Below are 8,406 nucleotides of genomic sequence, written 5' to 3' on the forward strand. Positions count from 1 at the left end.
AACACCCCTCTCTTCGACCATGCTTTCGATCTCCCTGCTCCCCCCCCACCGCCCTCCACCCTCCCCAGCCCCCAGCTTATGTCCGTAACTCCGTCTGTCCAGCACCTTGGGACATCCTCCCGATATGAAAGGCGCTTTACAAATATAATTTGGTTGTTGTTTTTGTTGTTGTTGAAATAATAAAAAAAATTACATAGCTTCAGATAGGTTGCATCCTTTTTTGCACACACGAGAAAGAAAATTCTACTGATTATTCGTTAATTTCTAGCATCTCTAATCAAAAACTGCAGATTAGATACACCTAAAATCGCACATCGGTTTTACTTATTTGTTTAACAGTCCTTAAATTTACTAGAAAGGTGGAATAAGAAAAGATATTCATCTTTTCAAAGCAGAATTGCAAAACACTGCCAGTGACAGAGGTACATACCACTGAGTAATTTCACTTATAGTTGACTATACACCAGAAATTTCAGTTCCATTACTGAGTAAGGATCTCAAATAAAAACAGCTTTTTTTCCCCCTCTTGTTATAATTAAGGCATAGACTCCTGAGAAGAATAGTTCCATGAGTAGTAATAATCTTTGTAACTGAAGTAGCCTTTGGCTAATTTTCTCTTCTTCTAAGTGCAGGGCTCTGGTGGATAATCATGGCACCCCAACTGAGAACAGCTAACGCAGCACAAACCAAGCATTGAACCAGCAACCTTCTGGGCTGCATTGCTTATAGGCTATTGGACAGCAGAAATGAATAACCCAAGAGTTTGTATGTAAGGTCCTGCACCTATTATCAAAAATACAACTGACAATGTAACTCCAAACCAAAATGTTTATCACTCACATTTGCTGGGAGCCTTAATAAGTTCCCAGGTGAACAATTGTATCTAGGACAAAAAACTAAATTGCTGAAATCATCCCTAATTTTACTGCATATGATCTGTTGAATACTGTTGGGTCTAACTTATATCTGTTGCTAAACAACATGCTGATGTTTTCACTATGTCTTTACACTACTATAGTTAGTAAAAGATTGCCAGTTAAATAATCAATGCATTAGATTCCAGGCTTAGTTCTGCAAATGAAGAAAAGTACACAAGTTCGTAAGTGAAGCCTAAATTGATCTTGAACAGATTTCCTTTATCAAGAAATGAAAAGGCCATTATTAATATCCCAGATAATATTTTAGACATAATATTTACATTATATACTTTGATTGGTATATTGACCTCTCGAGGAAACTTATACCACAAGCGATATTTCAGTGTTCTTTGTTCCACTGTGTGGGAGCATCCGATAATGCTCAAGAAGATCACTCAGCACTTGAAAGGGATGCAGTGTGGGAGTGTGTGGAATTGTTGGCACACAATATTTGGGGGCTCAGCTTTTGGCAGATTATTATGTGGCACCGGTGAACTTTTTACACTATCCTGGTACTTCAGATGACTTACAGGCAGTCAGAATAAGAAAATTGCCATGGCCACAACTGGGGCTCCATAAACAGTTCACCAAATGCACAGCATTTAATTTTTCTCCATTCCAGCAAATTACCTATGGCTCACTCATGCTCTCTCTCAAACACAGATCACATGAGTTGCATAAAATCATATTACACAGGGCGGGTAATTCTATTAAAGAAACAAAGTCCTACCATTCTAAATGAAGCACTTCCACTTACTCAAGGAATGCCGGGATAAACCTCTCAATAACATTTCCTTACTTCCTCTTACTCAACAGCTGAGAGCACCAACTCCAAGCTCCATCAACATACCACGCTCACAAATGAAGCAGTTACCCGGTTGGATTTTCTGAAGTTCTTGCTAACAATGCAGAAGATAACAAATTGTACAATGTCTATGAATCAAGCAAGGGAGCAGGTCAGCATACCAGACAAAAGTGTATGGCGCAATAACTAGAAAGAAGGAGAAATGTGCCGCAAACAACGACAGGCCATATAAGACCAAGCACTGATCCATTCCATCTTTCTCTCTAATTTGACATAAAAACAGGTGAGGGCTAGGCCAACTGAACAACATATCTGCATTGCTCAAAGCATACAGATACTTCAAGTGGAAAGACTGCCAAACTAAGCGGGTGGTTGTATGGCGCCATCGTTAAAGGACACTAGTTTCACTGTGAAATACTATTTATCGTGTCTGTGGCTGTTGCATTTAATTTGTATACTGGATTCTAAGTCAAAGCATATCCTTTTTACTTGCTTCTCAGTTGTACAAGCAAGTCAAAAATTTCAACCACAATGACAACATTTTCAGAACTGTATGACCTGTCTAGAATTCAGATGTTCCGCCCACAGTTCAACTTTCAACATCTTAACCTCGAAATTGCAGTCTCAATATTATATGCTTCCAATTTCCTTTTAGACAGATTTGTTCAACTGCACTAACAGTTCCACAGGGAAAAGAATTACAGAACTGCAATACAGGTTTTATGCTCTCTGCAGATATTTTTGCACAAATTTTATAAATAATTCTAAAGATTGAAGCTCAATCTCATCTCTCTAAAACAGTCTGGAACTCCCTCTTCATAACTCTCTGACAGCTGAACCACCCACAATCTTGGTAAAATAAGAAAATATTTTTAACGTGGATTTATAAACACTATAAAATGGTGTACATTTTAAAGTTATTTCTGTGGCAAGGATTTAACATCAAAAGACAAATTCAACTGTTTTAAAGAGAGCCTGCATATTCATTTGAAATGGGGGCTTGTTTAGATTTAACTGTCACTGTATGTAGAAATGTAATCATTGTTCTGTAATCTTAGTGCTTCAGGACAATGTAGCATCAAATTTTGATCAATTTTCCTTCATGCATCACTAATTATATAATGATCTCAAGTAATATTATTGGGTATTTTTCCATCCTTCCATAATGTAACCCTCAAATTAATTGGCCAAGGCAGTTAAAAAAAATAAGATCACTTATCTCCAAATACATCAGCATACGAATTTCAGATTCAGTGATGCTGCAGCACCTATTTTGATTTCAAACATTACAACAATATAAATTGAGGCCTACTCTATAGAGTACTTCATCTGCCTGTTTGATTTTCTTACTACCTTATTATAATATCCTCTCAGATTTAAAAGATTTTTAAAATGATGTAGAATATCCATAGATAAAATTTCAAGACTGTCAAAAAGAATTTGTTCAGATCACTTACAGTGAACTGTTTTTTAGAACATGATTTTATACTACTGTAAACAATAAAAGAATGGTTTAGCCCTAATCCTATATTATGCTTGGATTAACTATATTTCATGCAAATTTTGAAACCCTGCTTTGGTATTCCAGTATACTCATGATTGCTGAAACTAGTCTAATATTGTACATTTCACCGTAAATAGTAAAATCTTAGTTAAATGACTAATTACTAAGTATTCTTTTGACCATCATAACAGTACACACCATTACTGTGAGAGATACCGTTCTTTTCCACCAATAAATTAATGATTCACGGGGACAATTCTGGAACTGTTACACAAAGATTATCAGCAGAAAAGGGGAGAAACCTCCAATAATGCAATATTAGTGAGTAAATATAACAATAATGGTACTCACTTCGCAGAGTTTTAGATTGTTAAATACCAGGTGTTAAATACCCAGTTATTTAGAGGAATTCATTAGAGTCAGGCTGGTTCAGTTGAAAGCACTTTCATCTCTGAGACAGAAGGTTGTGGGTTCAAGCCTCAAGTCGGAATTTTGAACTCACAATTTAGATTGACACTTCCAGAGTACTAAGGGAGCACTATATTGTTGGACATGCTATCCTTCGGATGAAATATTAAACCAAAATCTCACATTCCCGATGAGACTGATATTAAAGAACCCATAGCATTTTTTGAAGAGAAGGGAGCTTCGCCCGGTATCCTAGCCTAGAATAATAATAATGCTTTCATTTGATATAGTACCTTACCACGTCATTGAGACGTCTCAAAACAAGCGCTTCACAGAATACAGTATATTGCAAAGTGGAGTGACTGTATGTTTGAATTTAAAATTAGTGATTCACTTCATAGCTGTTTGTACGGCATGCCTACAATAAGTCACTACACTTTACAGTAAATCCTGTGAATTGCTTGGTCGTCCTCCTGATGTGAAAGATGCTAAATCAAATGCACGGATTATTACTGTTTCATGGGGAAGTTCCAGTTTGAAATTATTTAACCTTTGAAGACTGCCTCCTGCATAAGCTCCTTTATCAAAACTGGGTTTTACGTTTTATATAATGAACACCTTTAGTAAAGAATCATTGCCTGTGCAATTCCAGACTTAATACATTTTAACATATTTCAACATGTTCATGAAAATCATGAGAACGAAAATTGGAACATAAAAAGAACAAGGCCAACAAACATGTCTGACATTTCCAGAAATTGTAATATAGAATTCAAGGCACCATTTTAAACAGTTTGAGAGTTTACATGAGAAAAGAATTTCAGGTTGTCAAACAAATGATCCGAATTCTTATTATTGGCCAAAGATAGACAGTAGAGGCTTTTAAGAAGTGCTTTCTACTCACGTTTATAACTGTCAATCAGAGGTTAAACATACAGGACAACTCAATCGCATCTGCTAAAATGCAAGCAGGACCTGCAGACATTGCCACCAATTCATTTAAATTATTTCCATCAATCAGCCATCTAATTTTAGAAATAAACAACAAAAGCAGAGATTACATGGCTACTAATTTATATCCAATATTTGGTAGAAAATCTTAAATCATGGAATACGAGGAACAGCAAGGTAGTGTTTTGGGACACTGTCAACCATATTATTTTACTAAAACCGACTTGAACCTCTCCTCGGACCGAATAATTGATTATTCAACCTGGTAGTAAAATGGAGTCAGTCAAAGTTTGACATTGCTGCACGAATGGAGAACTGATGTTACTCACTGTATACATCTGCTCCTCTAATTCACCCCCAACCCCCTTCCCCCCAACATTGTCCGGTAGCACTTTTTACTGCATCATTAGTTACACATTCAGGACCTTCATGTGAAATATTATTACATAAACAAATGGGTATGTTTGAAAATAATCAAGTAGAAAAAACAGAACCAGTAATGACTACTATTCTCAGCTAGTGCAGGTTTATTTATATATTCACGGGCAGGCCAAGTAAATTCAGTCATTAATTTAATATTCATATGAAAATGTCTTCTTGCAAATGTTATTATTATGAAATAGAATTGATTAAAAAATTGTTTTATTTCAGACTCATCAGCTTTCATAGTATGAAAAACAGAAATGAAAAAACTTACATTTTTATAGTACTTTATTATGTCTCAAAAGCTCCTCATGTGTAATTCCTGTCAAGTGTCGTGACTAACTTGGTTGGCAAACACAGTTGCAATATGCTTTAGCATCATCCAACAAACAGCCATGAGATGAATGATCAATGAATCTGGACGATTGCTAGCTAGAATACGGGGCGAAGATTTTTTTCCCCAATGTGTCATGGGATCACTTCAATGTCCTGAACAGACATATGACTCATCTTAATACCGTATCTAAAAGATGAGATCGCCAACAATTCAACATTCCCCCAGTAATACACTGGAGTGTCTCCTGCAACTACGGGTTCAAATCATGATGTGGGGCTTGAATCCATAACCTGCTGACCCAGAGGCAAGAGTGTTACCAAATGAGGCAAGCTGACATATATGCCATACCAAAACACCATACTATTTCAGTGACACAGTAAATTATAATACTGTGCCATCTGTGACATATGTCAGAGAAGATTTGTGTAATGTTATATGTTAACTAAAAATGTTAGCTAAAAATAACCTGAGAAAATGTTTTTTTTTTAAAAAAAGGAATAGTTGACAGTATGTAGATGATGAATATACCAGATTATTACAACACACTTCACATGTCAATCATCATGACACCACAAAGAAAAAACTATATAGTCAATTCAAACTACAATAACTAAACAATTAAGATGTGCATTATAGTTTCCTCAGTCGTCTTAAATATAGTATACCTGACAGATGTGGGGTGGGAGTCTGTAACATACCAGGGCAGCACTGAGGTTATTTATAGTTAGCCCCAGTACTCTTAGGTTTGGGAATTGTGAAGGGAAATAAAGCAGGGCTCCAACTCTCGACCTCCACTAGTAAGTGTGCATGTGGAAATAGAACTGTGCTTGATTGCTGCATGAGTTGAACAGTTTGGTTACACTAATCACATGGTCTCATATCCCAAGAACATACCTATAAGCTGTAAGACCCATGGAACTAAGGGTAAGGGAAGAAAATTCAAGGGAAAGATAGTATGCTCATCCAATAAATTAATCTACAATCAAAGCAGCACTATTTGTAAAACTGAATCACATATAGTGAATAGAAATAAATTAATGCATTCCATGATAATCACTTGCAATGTAATGCATGAACCAATGCAATGCATAAATATGACCTAGTTTGTCGTCTCATTTGAAAAGGCAAAGCCATAAATGATTGAAACCTAGTTTCGAAATAGCTTTAGATTGAGCCAGTTACTGATGAATAATTGCAAATCGCGTTTTTTTTTAAAAAAGGACATTAATATGTATACCTGATAGCATTAAATGCAGTACAATTCCACATTATGTACTGCTGGATCATACGGTTCCATCCCATTTCTGGTCAGAGAAGGCCTCAAAATTGAAATATCCAAACTTACAATTGTAACAAAAACTGATCTTCTTCAAAATGTCACACAAAGATTAATCGCTGTCAAAAAAAAACCCAAAAGACTTTACGATTTTAAAAGAATGCCCCCCTTTTAAGGAATAAAACATACAAGGAAGAAATAACAATACCGTAGAAGAGAAACTCAGCAGATTAGACCATTTTAAACCCGGCTCTCTTAAACGTCAGGATACGCTGCTGAACCCCATACTTTCTCAAACCGGCACAAGAATTTGACATCTGAAATTTACACACAGGAAAAACGCACCCGACATTTCCCCCCCCCCCCCCTTTTCTGGTCCTCCTCTCAACAGACGGCAACATGCTCAATCAATCAGCAGACAATTCAAAAGCCACCGAGAATCCGACATCACTCCCTGGCAACCAACCACCTACATAACTTAGCATAAGAGAGCCCCTCTGAAAATAATTTTCCCCCCTGCGAAAGGCGGGTTGTGCGTGCGTCCGTTCGTATGTCTGTCGGTCTGGTGTGTGTGTGTGTGTGTGTGTGTCTGTAAAAGAATGTTCCCCCCCCCCCAAAAAAAAAAATCACTCAAAGACATCAGGGAGATTACATTGAAGATCGAAACAACTTTTTATCCCCACTCCTCCACCATCACCATCACCTCCTCCCCCCCTCCCCTCTTTCCTTCCTCCTGCCCCAGGCAGCCGCCGTGGAGTGGATTGTGCGGGGGGGGGGGGGGGGGGGGTGGGGGGGGGGGGTTCAAAGCGCACGAACGAACCAACGAACGAACGAACGTCAGCAGCTCAAAATGCGCTGGAGCTGACCAGGCCGAGACTTTTTGGTGTTCACTACTTTCTTTTTTTTTCTCTCTCCTCTCCCTCCCCTGACAACAAAAAAAAGGAAGAAAAACAAGGGCTCGGAGGAGCCTTCGGCAAAGGAGGGAGAGATTTTTCTTTCACATATATGTATATATATATACACATATGTGTGTGTGTGTGTGTGTGTGCGGCGGCGGTGGGGGGGGGGGGGGAAGAGGATTAAACAAAAAAAGTAAAAACAAAACCCCACATGACGACGGAGAAAACCGATCTTACCGAAGCCTTGAAGTCCTGCGAGACGCGCATTTTTTTTCTCCCCCCCCCCACCCCACCTCTTCCTCCCCACCCCCGAGCCTTTTTTTTTATTCAGGCATTTTTTGTTTTGTTGTTTTAAATTCTTTTTTCTTCTTCTTCTTCCTCTTCTTCTTCTTCTTCTTCTTCGTCTCACTTCTTTCGCCTCTTCGGGAAACCCGGGGTTTTGTTCACCGAGGATAGAGAGATAGAGAGAGAGAGAGGGGGCCCAGTTTTTTTTTCTCTCTCTCTCTCGCTCGCTCAGGCTCCGCTCCCCACACAGACGAGCTTCGCGAGCGTCGGTTAAACGCGTCGGACTGTTGGGGGAGGAGGAGGGGGCGGGAAGCAGGAGCGCTCCGTCTTCACGACACAGCCGTATTCCGTTGGGCGCTCGCTTCGCCTCGCTCTGTCGCGCTTGCGCACGCCGTGTATTTTTACGACACCGGCTTTGTTCAGCCCCCGCGAAGCGGCTGCGACGCGCCCTCGTGTGTGTTTGATTTTACGCGCACACACGCACACACAACATGGGAACAGACTGCGACCGGGCGCGAAGATGACTGTCAAAAAAGGAAATCTTTTTTTGTTTTTGTTTTGTTGTTGTGGAAAAAAAAGTTTATAACGCGTAAAAAAAAAC

General features: G+C 38.7%; 1 protein-coding gene across 3 annotated transcripts in view; it reads right to left on the reverse strand.

Moving 5' to 3' along the window:
- The window catches only part of rnf111 (ring finger protein 111), a 46,457-nt gene extending 38,631 nt beyond the window's left edge, over positions 1-7,826 (reverse strand). For all 3 annotated transcript variants that reach the window (XM_042344058.1, XM_042344057.1, XM_042344056.1), the window contains exon 1: positions 7,758-7,826. The gene's annotated coding sequence lies outside the window, so the exon portion shown is untranslated. The remainder of the gene's footprint in view (positions 1-7,757) is intronic.
- Between the last annotated feature and the right edge of the window lie 580 nt (positions 7,827-8,406).

Source organism: Callorhinchus milii, unplaced genomic scaffold, assembly GCF_018977255.1.
Source record: "Callorhinchus milii isolate IMCB2004 unplaced genomic scaffold, IMCB_Cmil_1.0 Scaffold26, whole genome shotgun sequence".
Lineage (NCBI taxonomy): Eukaryota > Metazoa > Chordata > Chondrichthyes > Chimaeriformes > Callorhinchidae > Callorhinchus > Callorhinchus milii.